General features: G+C 31.7%; 1 protein-coding gene across 17 annotated transcripts in view; it reads left to right on the top strand.

Annotated features, from left to right (window-relative positions):
• The window catches only part of LOC107168435 (CUGBP Elav-like family member 1), a 194864-nt gene that overhangs the window by 79785 nt on the left and 98513 nt on the right, over positions 1 to 16566 (top strand). The window lies entirely within an intron of this gene.

Here is a 16566-nt window from a genome sequence, read left to right as displayed (position 1 = left end):
GGTCGCAAGGAGATCATGTTTTAAAACCGTTCCACATACGCATCAGACGAGAAGAAGACGTCGAACATTTTCGTTGAGTATACGACGCAATATTATGGTAATCACTATTGGTCAATACACAAATCAATGCATTTCGTTTTAACATAATATTGTATTGTATCTAAAGAGTTTTTGATCAAACGTCGTTGACATGATATGATTATTTTAGTTTAGCCTGACCTCATCCGTCGCCGCCGTTTGTGTTACCTGTTTTTTGCTGAAATTCTGACCATCGCGCATATTATGATCGATTTAAATAACCGTCGTATAATAACAATTATACATTAATTGTACGTTCGTATAATATTTGTATTTGTACGGTTGATATTTGAACAAAAACAACTAGACCACTAAAAATTACGAGGAGCAAAACGCAGTTTTTCACGTCGCCACTATTATTATATCCAAAATATTATAAAGGTTTTTAAAATTTATTATCGTTTGACATAACTACTCTAGACGCAGTCGTGTATCGAGGAACCGCCATTGCAGTGAATGCGCATCACTGACCTTAGAGCCGTTGTGCACATGCTTATCATTGGCACGAGGATTATACATCTTTTATACGATTCAGTACTACAGTGGTGTCTGTCGTCGTGTCGGCGATTAATGAGTGCGCGTCGCGAGTGCTGTGTTTACGGCCAATTACAATATATATTATATTATATACCATCGTATGCGTTTCTCAACACCTAAATCCTCCACGTCGTTAAACCGTCGGCTGTCCGGTCGGTATTTTAATCGTTTTTAATCACTCCGCGTGTGGGCGTCGCAGCCGCAATTGGAATGCAAACGACGAGGGCTGCACATTATTATTATTATTATTATTATTATTATTATTATAATTAATGTATACGATGTATTTCTAGTTTTCCGTCTTCACGTGCGCCTTCGTTATTTCGATGCAGCGCGAATTCAATTTGATTCTAGTTCAAAGTCACTATACCATATTATTGCCGTACATACGCCAAATAAACCCTATGCGGTGAGACCATAATTTTTTTTATTCAATAAACGTGGTTACGAGTGTGCTACCGAGTAACGACGGTGGTAAACACACTCAAACCGCGAGAGGAGTTAGTACGCGTCTGTATGGCGGTACGTGAGCGTTCCCGCAAAATTCTTCGGCAATTAATTTTTAAGTACAAGAAAGACGAAAGATGTCGTCGTCGTTCCATCTGCAAAACTCATAATTAAAACAAAAAAAAAACAAAACAAAACAAAAACTCTTTACGCAGCTTTTTGAGTTCCAATCGAGTCACAAAAGATGTGAGGTACTATTAATAGCTACTACAGTGGTATTAAAAAGGACCAGTCTAAAAGTTTTCGTACACCGCTGCAGCTACTGATTATTCTGCTACTGTCAAATTTAATGACTTCTCCAATAATACTGTACTACATTTACTTACCGTGTTTTTCGTCGTCAATTATTACCAAAAAAAAAAAAAAACCGAATAAAAGCCTACCGTGGGGTATAACTTACAAGACTTTTTTTTTTTAAATTTAAATTTAAATTAAATTCGTGTAATATACATAAAATTAATGCATCTTTTAAAGCAAAACTTGTGGTGAGATACATGAGTTGTACAAGTTTCTTAATAATTTATAAATATATGTCTATATAAAAAAAAAATTCTATACATACATAATTTTTTACAACTTTTAATAATACCTAAAACTAGTTTACTAGTTCACCTAATATCTAATTTAAAGTAGATTTTTCGTCTATTATACGGTTAGAATTATCATTAACATTATAAAATAAATATTTTTTTAAATGCAATGGCATTTCATTGAAACAATACGGACCTAAATAATCTAAAAAATGTTTATCTATTTTTTTTGTTGTGTATAATCAACTTGGATGTCATAAGCTCTGATTTCACGCTTATCGATATGATTATGTGACTATTTTTTTCGATGCATTAAAATTGTATACCTATACCTATTATTATGCAATGACGACGGTATCGTGTCTCGGTCGTTCCACGGAGGACTATTCCCTAACTCGAATATTATTATATTTCGTAGCAATTGTATCGCATCGTTACAGAATCGTTTCCCCCTCTCCCTCGATACGATCACATCGCACCGTCCACGCCGCCAAACTCTTCGTGCAATTCTTGCGTACGATCGGGAAAAAGATTACCCACTACTGTGGTATCAATATATATATATATATATATATATATATATACATATATAAATACATAGTCGTTGGCCGCGTCGTAAACCGTATCCGGCGCATATAATATTTATTATGTTCGTATACAACGATAATCCCGACATCTTTGTATACATTTGTCTAGATTAAACCTCGCGCTCGTATTATTGAAATCCTCGATATGCGATACACACGCACATAATGTTTACGTCGTGCTTATACAAAACTTTAGAGACGGTACAACGCGCGCGCGTATATATATAGTCATTCCACCGATGTGCCGGTGTGTGGCGGAGACGCCGCCCGCGCAGTATACAAACCTGTTCGACTCATAATACGTATGTATAATGTGCATGGCGTTTGGATAGCGGTGAGACGGGCCGAAGGGATAAAAAACTTTGATCGGATATACCATGCGCCGCGTGGTGATTTATATCCGTCGTACTCGCGCGTTTCCGGTTGTCTGCGATCCGACGGCTATATATATATTTATGTATGTATATCGTCTATGAGAACGCGGGTTTTGTTCGAATACACCGTCCGTATCATGATTATTATTATTTTTATAAAATATCGATGACGACCGGAATCCGACGGCCAAACAACAACGTCGTCGTCGTCGTTTTCGCGTATAATCCGCCGCGTGCATCCTCGCATACACATTAAATCGTTTTTTAGGGCCGTGTGCACAGGTTCGCTGATCCTCGTCGATGGCGACGGCGACGAGGCACTAAAACAGCAGTTGTTGTAGTTGTTGTTGTTTTCGTGCGTATACGATCCGTTTTTCCTCGCAAGACGGTCGCGACCTGCGTGTCTGGCAAGACAACGTTAAGCCCGGGGATTACGTGCCCCGTAAATGTAAAATATGGCCTATTCGGATTTTAATTTGCAAAAGTGAACTCCCCCGGACGCGTTTACGATAATAAATTTCGTCTGCTGTTCCCTGCCTGCGTTCTCAGCCCACCCACTCCTATATACTGCCACAATATCAATAACGACCTCGTCGTATACCTCAGTGTAATGGAATCAGACAGAAGAACTGATAATATTATCATCGATCGCGGAATCATTACGCGCGTTCCGTTTTCGTTCGTTTCTCACGTCCGCGTCGTATAATAATTAACACAGTGCGTTCTTCTTGTACAAGATAGGTACAAGTCGTCTATTACGCGTATCAGAAAATTCGTTTGATTTCGCTTACTCCATTCTGAATGTTTTTGGAACAAAACGTACTGTCATAATTTAACGGTTGTCCAATAACTAAGATGTGTAGAAAGAGGGAGTGAGAGAGAGATATAAAAGGGTAGAAAGAGATAAAGTGGAAAAGAAGAGGGAAAAGAGATTGAGCACGCACGAGAGTACCTCTGCGGACTGAAAATGTATCCGACGTGAGTCAATCCTCTCACGTATAATGTTTTGGATTGTCAAGAACTCAATAATATTTTGCACCCATATATTATGTGATTGTAATACAATTTATGGTTCGCCATACTTTATAAAACATTATTGACTTCAATGTATAGAACCGTATAAATGTCACTTGATGAATTACCCAAACAACATATTTAAGTGACAGCTATATTCTACTACTTTCCTCCGGTTGAGTATCCGTCAAGAAACTGTTGCATCGGATCATTACAATCCAATATGGTTTCATGTTAGATAGTCAGATATAATATTTTTCGTTTATTCCTGAGTTTTTGTACTATAATTTTTTCCATTGAAGACGTTTATTTTTGCATACCGTAGTATTATGATATAATTATAATGTTATCATTTTTATTACATTGTAGTCGAATAATTATTGTTTTAGGTAAATGTTCGATAAGTCAAAAAAAGTAATATTAAAAAATGTTTATTTTTAACTTATAAATTTCGAAAATTTTACTTGATCAACTATTATAAAAACAAAATAACTCAACTTAAATAGTAGTAAAACAAAAATGAAATCGTTTTCATTATTTATAAAACCTATTCACAATGCTAATATATGGAATTTTATTGCATGCATATTGCATATATATACACATATACATTTTAAAACAAAAAATATAGAATGTTGTTAAAAAAAAGAGTTGTGGGTTTTTTTCTTTAAAATTTAGTTAACCAAGTACAAAAAATATTATTTTTCAATAGATTTTCAAAACCAAATCTAGTTCGTAATTTCTCACTGTATATAACAATAATATGTAATCTATAACCAATATATAAGTTGATTATCATTTGTATAAAGCTTATATTCTTAAAAACTATACTGAACCAATAATTGCAGGCACCGACATTTTAATATAAATTCTTCGAGAATTGAGTGTTCATAGATTCGTTGTTCGCACATGAACTTTTTTTCAACTCATGAAAATCTATAGTATATTTTTTTTTGATAAAAATAACTAGTTTGTGCAGAAATAAAAGAAACTTTTATATTATAATCTATTTATATCTATATTGTATAAAAATTAATGTATGTTTGTAGCTTATATGTATAGGTACTCAAAAACTACTCGACCGATTTTGATGAAAATTTAAAATTGTTCTTAGAAATATTGGGAAAGTTTTGTGAGTAGTTTGAACCACGTTCAAAAATATACTAAGTGCTATATCCAATCCACCACAGGCGAATTGCCCATCTCGGTTAAATTAGTTCACAAAGCGAGTTATACAGGCCATTTTCCCGTGATAAGAGGTATAGATACATAAAACACAGATACATCTATATATAGCGTCGTGTTTTATATTTTTTCGTTTTTTCCCCAATAAAAGTCGAGATATACAGCTAGAGTCAGTTAATCAGTATACCCACGAATACGCATTTTCCCGTTTAACGACGAATATTATTGTTTATTGTTTGTATACGTTTTTCAACATGCATAGGTATACTACGCATTTTTATATAGTAAATTTAGTCAGTATACACGATCCTCCATACGCAGCTATTTTTGGAAATCGTGTACATCACGATTAAATTAGCGTAAACCACGAAAAATGAAATCTTACATGTTGATAATATTATAAGCTTGTTTACAAGTGCAGGGTTACAAAAATTGTGGCGAATAGAGTGAGAAGACAAATTCTGGAATGTTTGCAGCTAAACAGCACATAAAATTAAAAAATGTAGGAACCATAAATATTATACAGGGCACTCGCGTATACGTATTTGTGTGTTCTGCACTGTTTAAGATATACAACTAGAGTCAATTAGTCAGTATACAAGATAAAAAGTATAGGCACCCGTGAATACGCATTTTCCCGTTTAACGACGAATATTATCGTTGTTGTTTGTTTACGTTTCTCAATGTGAGTGGTACATAACATAGAAATGTAATGTAATACTCGTACTAGCCACCGTGCATGCGCAATTATTTTTGAGAATTGCGTACGCCACCACTAAATTTGATTATAAATCGAGAAAATTTAAATCTTACATATTGAAAATATTACGCATGTGTAATAACCGCGCACAGAAATTGTGCCGAATAGCTATAGGATTAGATGCCAAAATCAGATTTGCAGTTATAGTCTTATAGACTAGAAAAAGTAGAAACAATATAATATATATTATAAGACTCTAGCGTGTACATTTGTTTGTTTACTGTTTAACGACCACTATCGTCGTCATTGTTTGTACCTATACCTACGTTTCTCAATGTGTGAACTACATATAGCAATGTAATGTACGATCCACCATACTCACTATTTTTTGAGAATCGCGTACGCTGCGACTAAATTAGATTATAAATCACGAAAATTGAAATCTTACATATTAATATTACGCCTGTATAATGGAAACGCAGGGCTACAGAGTTTGTGGCAAATAGGATGGGAGACATAATAATATAAAAGAGCTATCCCTCGCGTAATTTTCACGCTTTCACCGTAACGTTCTCCAGCGGTGCGATCTGAAAGCGGAAACGCGCTTGGTCCGACATGAATAATAAACGCGAAACGACAACGGAAACGGTATTTTCGACAAACGCCCGTACAATATGCGTGCACAATACTGATAATAATGAAAAAAAATTCTAATTTTCTTCAAATATTTACGATTTTGGTTTTACAACTTGAAGTAGTTACGAGTGGCGCTTTAAAGTATTATGCTGTACAAATATTCAATAACTGAACTTGCTATGTTTTACACTTTTGCTATAAATACAATGATAAAACATAATATTAACGGAATGTTTCAAGTACGAACTAGACAGACAAAGGATCGGAATCGACGCGACACTCGGCGCCGCACTGGGACCAGAATCCGAAGACAATATCAAGATGATTAACTTCCTAAAATCAACTAACTTATATAACTCAATTTAAATATCATGTTCATTTTTCCTTAGTTTTTAGTTATTAGAATACGATACCATAATGAACCCCTATTGTAATTAACTTTTGTGCCACCATAGCTGTAACTAATGGCCACAGATGCCGGGTTGTATTTAAGATCAATAAAAAAAAAAAACATAATATTAGACGTATAAATGACATAATCATCTTAAATATATACTTATATTAGGTAGTTTAAATTGCACTCTGGACATTTCAGACATGATATTTATAATTAAATATTAACTCTTAAAATGAATATTTAATAATAATCTATTGAACAATTTAATTAAAACAAGAATATTATACACGTATCCTAAACAATAATATACTGCCAGGGGAATAAATGTAATTATTTTTTAAAACATATTTCAACTCTACAGACTACTTTATCAATTTAAACCTCGAAACGATTTTTTTTTATTTAATGAAAATACATTTACACAATGTGATGAAACTAAGTGAATGCATGCCTCAACGATAAAATACAGTAAACAGAAAATTAATAAAATATCATTTTAATTCCTGTTGATTTATTTGTCAGATACCTAATAAATAATAGGTAAATATATATTTTGACTACCTATATGAATTGTTCGTGTCAGTTTTCATTTGTTTTGTTGTACGCATAGTCGGACAATACGTTTAACATAAACAGGAAGATTATATTAAAAATAATAACATTAAACGTCAATTTATTTAATTTCGAGAAAATTTAAAACAGAACCTGGAATTTAAAAAAAGTGAGGGTTACATCAATTGGCCTATTAGCTGACGATATCACAAATAGAGTTTTTCCGAAAGAAAAAGGGGTGGGATTAGGATGGGAAGGCAAAGACCCCACGGTATCAACCTTGAGGAAACCAACAATAATGACACGCGATATAAAAACGAACAGCTAATGAAAATCGAGAGTTCTCCTAATTGAATTGAATTGAATTTATTGAATTTGCAAAATAACACAATAATAATATTAGATTAAATAAATTTTTAAATAATATTATAAGTATAATACACAATATATTTTGCAATAGTCTTATTTTAATTAATTTAAACTAAAATTTGAGTAGTCATTTTTTCTATTAATTTGAGGATTTTTTTTTTCCAAAATATCAACGTCGTGCAACAGATGTCATTCCAAACGTCCCACTTCCGTAAACTCAACACTCTCGGTACAGTGTGTGTAATGCTACCCTGAAATTACAATAAAAATACTAACATATTTTTTATTCATAAATGTCAAAATATACACTTTGTTTCTCTCTAATAGTGTCACAAAAAAGCACGATCGGGAAATTTGCAATACGTAGTTATTTTACGTATTGTCACGCGTTTTCGTCGTCGTCGATTATTATTGTTACATTCTCGTCCGAAGCGGCATAAATGCATATCTCAAACCAATTGTTTCGTACCTAGCACCGTAATGTAGGCAAATTAATTCTAATTCTCCCGTTATTTCGAGTTTATGAACATTAAAAATGATGTATTAGAAAACCAAATTCGCGTGTTCGAATTCCTAGTATCACTTATATACCTATATATATATATATATATATATATATATATATATGATTTCTAGTGATATTGTTGTTCTTTGTGTTTCACTCCTATTTAATTTGATACACCTAAACTATAATTAAGCCTCATTAATGCGTACAGCGTTATATACAATTCATAATTCTAATATTATAATGCAAAGCTTCTAGTTTGTTGATAGCTGTTATCAAAGTACGTCTCATATCCCGGAGTCGATTAAGATGCCGTATTGTATCCATCGCCGTCGACAACGTGCCTCATTAAAATACAATTCGGAACAAACTTTTTTGACACATCTCCTACATTATGTTATACGTGCAGTTTCCGTTTTGAAGGTTCAAAACCAAAAGCAGACACTTTTAATCATCGACGCTTTAATATAAATTTTTCAGATACGACATTACTGTGAGAAGGTGTATAGCTGTACACATATTATGCTATTATAAAACCAGCGTATTCAGAAAATGCATTAAAACGAAATTGATATTTTAACATAAGTGGTGGAAGGTAGGATGAGAATAGGGGGGAAAAATTCGAAAAAAAGTTAAGGCGGGCGTCATAACGATATACGTTACAACGACGAATAAGAGAGATAAGTTTATCGAGAAAACGACTTTACAGGATTTAGCATGTCAGACTGTGGACTCATATCGTAAGTTTGTCATGGATGGGCGGCAACCACTTGGGGGTTTCTAGTAAAAACTTCGCATTACGTTGCAATTTTATGTATATATAATAATATAGTGCTAGACTTTATTTGTAAAATACATTTTTTATACTTATCTCCTCCTTAGATCTTGAATTTTCTTTGATATATAATGTATTGCGATCATTATCTCTCATGTTTGTAAAGATTTATATATTATATATAATTAATATTTATTATATTATTTTTTAAGACACTCAACTGTTACCATCTGTCTGATCTCTATACTTTGACCGTATAGGTATTCTTGTTACTAAATGTTGTGAATTAATGAACTGATTAACAGCGTTTATTTTCCTTTGAAAACACTCTTGAACGAATTCAATTTATTTATTTCATATCCGTTATGGTTAATTAAAAAAACTTTGTTGAAATGAGTGTATAGTTTTTTTCATATTGTTCTCATCTCACATTATTATGTTCCTTCAGAATAATATTGTTTATTTACGATTTACACGATAAACTCAATAAGATAGTTATTATAGTCGAACGTTTAAATTTAATATTGATAATAGGTATATTAATTTATTTTGCTTCACCAAATTCAATTTTATACTTATTGTGTTGTTAATTAATTTAATACTTAATATCATATCTTTAGGCTTCACCATAAAATTCGTGTATAATCATTAATCATCTATATTAAAAAAAAATATTTACATACATAATAATTTAAATACTAAAAGAAGAATTACATTTAATAATTCATTGATTTATTTAGTATTGATAATCTACCTTAGTCAACACATAAAAACTGTATTGCAGTGTACCTACACTAACTAAATGTTGTTACTTATATAAATCACCTGGCAAATTTGAATTTCCCCAAGTGTTTACATTCGATGGCAAAAATTAAAATGTAAATATTTTTTTTATTGAAATATTAGAATTTAGTATTATTGTTCTGTACGACTTTTTGTATTGTAAATTTTCTCCATAGATATCATAAATGTTATAATGCGATGAAAACAGTATGAACTGCCGTCAACTGACGAAATAGCACAGATCACGATTTTGTTCTCCTAAGCATTTACATAATCTAACAATGGTAACACGGCGTCTTGGATAGACAATTTAGCTACACCACTGTCGTTTTTCCGTTAGATTAGGTAATCATTGAGAACTCGACTCTTTACTCACCGTACACTCAAAACGACCTACTCTCAAACCGATTTGTATCGGACCAATAATATAAAAAATAAAATAAATAATGTTATTGTAAAATATCTGTTGTAGATTGTACTCGGTAGATAGTGCATCTGGTACTTCAATATTATTATAAGTTACTGCAGGGTAATATAATTCGTAATATACTCGTATATGCGTGTCCCAAAAATATTTACATAAATCACCCTCACAAATACATTGCATCTCAAACCATAAACAAAGAATGAAATGCAATTTTCGAAAAATATTTTTAAGTGTAAGGATTGCAATACATAAGTGTTTTATTTGATATAAACAGCAGCTGCAGGATACTGCGAAGCGGAAGACGGATTACATGACACGTAATACCTAGTGTGATTACTATTCGACTTTTACGAATTATCCCGTGACACGAGGCACTTATGTGCGCGTAGCCAGTAACCACACGCGCGGGTTGTAAGCGCCATCCGACCGACGTCAAACGGTTGCGCGCGTATACCTAGGTCGTCGTTGTCGTTTATTGTTGCGTTATTGAATAAACTCGCCGTCGTACGACCTCCTACTCACCACCGCGCTGATCGATGGAAAAATGTTTAATAATATCATGTTATTATTTACCTATATTCTGACTACGCAACAATATCGTTGTCATCGTCAAACATCAACAAACATGCACGTAAACTTATTGTAGTATAACAGCGATTTATTTTTAGTATCTGAACTGTATATATTATTCACAAATCGCCGCGTTTATGATCGATACGACCAGTCACTATTGATGGAATGTATTACATAATTAATACCTACGAAGTGGCTGCAGTATTGTGCTACACAGTTTCCACCTGATCCTAGTTTCTTCCAGTAAAAAAAAAAGTATATATTAATATATATTTGTTTTTGATATACAACTATAAATTATATGTATACAAAGTACACAATAATATAAGTTGTAATCCAGTGATACCAGTGATTCGATGTATTATTGTTCTAACTAACAGGTAAAAAAGAATAATAAACATCGAAGTTGATAATTTTACCAATATGGTTCCATTAAAAACTAACTTTATCAATTGTGAAACTATTCATTTCGAAGATGTCCCGACTTTGATTTCCTAATCATTTTGTTTTTTTGTTTTATGCTTATTAGTATATACTCGTAGTTCTATGAATCTGCTGTGTACTTATAATCATTATATTTCGTTCGTTATGTTGACTTTTACTACCTGAATCAATTTTAGTTAAATATATTATTATCATCGTTAATTGATGCACAATTTTGACGTATTATTGTTAATAATACATTAAATTAATCCACTGTTGTTATATTAAATTAAACCTTTTTTGACCCTTCTTGCGCACTAATTTTTATAACCATTATTCGATCTTTTTGGTGATTAAAGGGAAACCTTTTTATTTTTATAATGGTACCTACTACAAAATATTTTGTGAAATATAATTTAATGTCATTAATAAAAAATAAAAAATTATACACGTAAAATATTTAATATTTGTTCAAGGTATTTTAATTTTAAGAGAAATATAGTTTACATTTATGGGATTGGTGAAAATCTCAAAAGTATAAAGTTTTTCACTAACTTTTACATTAACCCATATTTACGGATAATTATTTAAAAAAAACTATTAATGTTTAGAAACATAATAGATTATACTTGTTCTGCTGCCAAGGGTAACTTCAGTATAAAAAAAAAAATTAATCTTGTAGCCGGATAAACGTTCTTAGAATTTAAAACAACTACCTATAGCGACTAGTACATATAGACATATTATAATATTAACAAAACTGTAAGTTCTTATAAAGCTTTTCAGGTATCTGAAACACCTATAACTAATTTTAAAATTAATATTATAAAACAGCAAATGGTTGCAATAATTTTGCCGTTTTCCAATATCTCATGGTCTTTGGTAATCATTTTAGTCATTATTGAGCGTGTTGTAACATTTTGCAGGTACTACCCAATCATCATTAAAATTTCAATTTAGATGACGTAATATCGTTAAATTATTATGTGACAATAATAATATGTTAACAAGCGTAATTGTGTAAGATTTCTTGTCAGAACGTAAATATATATACATAGAGAGTTATGGGAGATGATGGTAAAATGAAGTAGGATAACACGTGGCTCATAATAATTGTGACAAACGAGTGCGGTACATTTCTTTTATCGTGTCGACAAAAGAATAGGTTATAAGTTATATTATAACTTATAATATAACTTTGAATCTTGAACTTTATTATTTTCTCACTTAAAATACTATCCAAACCACGATGCGTGCTTTACACACATCGTTGTGCACACATTCCGGAGTAAGTACCGTCTTACTATTAGTAATTCAATATGTCGTCAACCCGAATAAAAATATGATTTTGATTTATAGAAGCACATATTATAATCGCCCTCCTGTCCTCACGCTCGCCGAAGTCTTATGTTTTTAGTTCTTACAAAAATACAATCTTTGCGATAGCGACCAAAATCTAACCTGGTTATATTGTATCATATGTGCTATTTTTATGTGTACATAAATGCGTATATTATATCATGCAACGTGAATGTCTTAGTATTGGTCTGATTAAATTTAATGTATAATAATCATCAATTGGTGCAATAATTTAGAATATTTATCAGATTTTATTGACACGTCTTGTTGTGGTTTTATATTTAAAATGTTTTGATTATAACATTATTTTTGGTTAATTACTTTCATGTTGTAATAAAATTATTGGTTAAAACAAATAATAATGACAAAACTATTGTTCCTGAAGACACATAGTTTCCCCGTGAAAACTTTCGACAAATTAAGCAAATAATAAAACTATTGTTTTGTTTTTAACCCTTAAATTAAATAATAATTTGAAGGGTATTTCTTTTTTAAAGCCCTTTTAAACGTTTTTTAAGCTTCGTAAAAATTTCCGTACCATAATAATATCAAAGAGTTATCTTATGTACCTCAATAATTTTGTTTTAAACTATAGTATTGTATAATATTATAGAACGCCAAAAACATAATATTGTGAATTTTTACTTGAATTCTTACATGTTAAATGCACATTATAATTTATAACTCCTACTAAACGTTTCTATGCAGTACTCATATAAAACAAAAAAAAAAAAAAAAAACAACAAATATAGCAATCATAAAATATAAATTGAAAACTATATAAACGCACTAAAGTTAAATTTGTTTGTCTAAAAAGAAAAGCACGCATATACAATTCGTCTTAATCTTCGTTCATAGTTTCCTTTAAATCTGATACATGTATTCGTTTTAGATGGGCTTTCATACCGCACAACTATCACACTCATCGAGGTATTATTTTACACCGAACATAATATTTTTTACTGTTGTATTTATTAGTCATACCAGTTATACCAAGTCATGCACAACATCACTAGACTAAAACTATTGTCATGATAATATTATTTAGTTGACTTTTATATTCATCGCCGTTTTTGTATGGTTGACAAATCGCGAAAAACACTTTGAATATATGATAGTAAACACACGCGCAATTATATTACCGAACATAGCTATCGCACCACAGTGCAACGTAGCATAATACTCGTATAACACATTTAATATAAAATATATGTACATTGTACACGTGGCCCATGGGTAGGAGGAAAAATAGCGATTTCAAAAGTATGGCTTTGAGATTTATGTGTGTAATGCACAAGCGTGTTGGTTGTAGCGTTAAGATTTGTTGTTGGTGAATGTACTGACAACGCCACACAATAATAATTTATTCCACTGCCAGATAAATATACATCTATGTGTGTATAAGCGTATCGGCATTATTCAACTACCACGAAGTATTTACATTGTGTAGAAACGATTTTGGATAGAGGAAAAAAAATAATAATAATAAGTGAAAGAAGTAACCGTTCACCCAATCACCCGACACCACCACAATCGATTTGTTCGTCGTAGTTCGTATATCCGCCTGCCATCGTTTGGGACGGGGTGAGTGCAGTAGTTGTGGATCGGCCGCCGAAAGGGATGGAGGGAACGATAGGGAGTTGCCGCAACACGTCACGTCACGTATTCCGCGTTTATCCCCCCAGCCGAGTGGTTTTAGGCGATTGTTTTTACGCAGAATTTTCAAAAATACACGACTCGCACAAATTCCACTTGATCCCTGCGCTTTTCTCCGCGATTCGCGTGCATCGTGTTCTAAAAGATTGTAAGTCTAATGTCAATATATATAATATGTATAGTTGGTGATGGCTGTACCAGCGGCATAGCTGATAATACGATTGTTTGATACTGTTATACACACATATATATATATACGTGTATGTGTGTGAAAATTCCGTCTTTACTGATCCTATTTATCTATAAATATGTTTTATTGAAATCCTCTAAAGACGCGAGAGTGCGCCGAAAATTGTCTTATTGTATTATTATTTTACGCGTGTGCGATGGCTTTTGACAAATTACGTGAAGCCAAAATCTTGCGTGAAAATCGAGACGTATATAATAATAATCATCACCGGATCACAGATCTTATACAACCCCGCAGCGGCGTTTCGCGTCTAATCATTAGGAAATGCAGCAGCGACCAGTCAACATCCCTTCCGGACAACCGAGCCAAACAGCAGCACCCACCTCCCCCTACGTCGTCGTCGTCACATGCGTTGTTCCAGATTAATAAATCGATGAGGTCACCACCTCCGTCGTCGCGTACGATTGCCCAGCAGAGAATTAACTTCCAACCCGTGCACTTCAGCGTGTCTTATTGGAATTTGTCCAACGCTAATGAGACTTTAGATCGGCGCGTCGATTAAAATTAAAAACACTGTTTCACTATTTATATCATTATTATCCACCATCACTTGAATCGCTGCCGTTAGTGAAGGGAAAATTATTTTTTAATTGTTATTTATTATTATCAGCTATTATAATAATATAGTTATGTAGACATAATTAGGTTATTTCAGTTCTAGTTTTCGTACTCGAATTCCGTGAAAATCAGGCTTTTTTCTTGATAAAAACAATATAAATAATGTTATATACGGCGACCACATCAGTCTTTAATATCCGTGCCATTGCAACATATTTTTTACCACCGGAGCTAATTTGTTCAGCCAGCGTTTGTTCCATGTCAGGATCTTATATAATATATATTACATGGTAATAAAATATTTCTATATACTTGTATTTACTTAGAGGCTAAGTGCAACTAATTTGTTTGCTAGAAATTCCATTAATATCATACGTAACAAATCACTATATACGTTTTAAAATATACTAGTTTGTTGAAACACACCAAAACTCACTAATGGCAGTGGAGATTCAATTATTTTTCCGTATTTTCGGATCACAAATACCAAACGAACCACGTTGAACTCAAATTTCGCGAAAACAATCTTTATAAAAAGCATATTTAAAAGACTAGTTACAAAAAGTCCAATTGAAAAATTGCAAACCTTTCTGCAGAACAATTATTGTTATCATATTATTAAAATCTGGAAAACCATAGTTTTTATACCTAAATCTATTAAATAACCCTTTTTGATTTTTTTTTGTTTTGTAAAATATCCTTGGGAACAAATTGTATTGTTATATTTATTATGTTGTGTTTAATCATACCTACATCAATGTATAACACAAACTCCTAAATATGTTTTTACAATAAATTATGATGCAATTAAAAAAAAACCATTGTGTATCTAAATCGTTGAATATTAAAATATATACTATATATTATACTAAATATTAATCATCCAATAGTTGAAACGCCATATACTCGGTGTATACTTGAATTTCGCTCCCCCCTTCCTAATGCGTATACTCACACAATTCAATAATTTTTAACACAATAGTATAATATCGTTGAAGATCTATAATATACGTGATCTGTCTTCTATACGAGAATGTTCAAAATGACGATGATGCATAATAAACATTAAGCGACAGTGCATTTCACAAATCAGAATACACAAAACAACAAAAATAAAAAACCATCACAATGCTTCGTAGCATAAATCTATATATACATTGCCAATTGCCATATTGGTATAAAATTGATAATAAAATGACTAATACGATAGTTCTCATTTTACATTTGAATGTCATAACAATGTGTATAGTATAGTATCAAAAATAAAATTGAACATAAATGATTCAATATACATAGATGTTATATTTTACGTTATATTTTTTTATGTGACACGAATTATAAAATTTCAATCTTATTGATAATTCATATCAATTCAAACTATAAAATTTGTATTATATGTTGGTATAAAATATAATCATTCACCATAAATAAAAATGTATGTTCATGTTGACTAAATTGGCATAGGAAATGAATAATCGTGAGGTATAATTTATTTTGACGGTATGGTAGAAAACATTGTAGAAAACTATTACTTAGTTGACCGTGAGCAAAATAATACATTTATGGAAGGTTTTCATACATTTTTGCTGTAGAAATTAAAATTTTTTAAAAAATGTTTTTAGTTACCTTTTTCAAACATTTTTCTTTATATTTGTTTGCTCGCAAAAATAAATATTAAATTAAATTAAAAAGAATAAAACAATTCACGTATAGTAGTTATAATAATAGTTATACAGAGAAATTATGTTGAATTATGTTCTCATGCAATAAATTTACAATGTTTTTTTTAAA

Source organism: Diuraphis noxia, unplaced genomic scaffold, assembly GCF_037042655.1.
Source record: "Diuraphis noxia isolate RWA-SAM2 unplaced genomic scaffold, SU_Dnox_SAM2 contig0004, whole genome shotgun sequence".
Classification (NCBI taxonomy): domain Eukaryota; kingdom Metazoa; phylum Arthropoda; class Insecta; order Hemiptera; family Aphididae; genus Diuraphis; species Diuraphis noxia.
The sequence above is the reverse complement of the archived record's forward strand: the minus strand, read 5'-3'. Positions and strand labels throughout refer to the sequence as shown.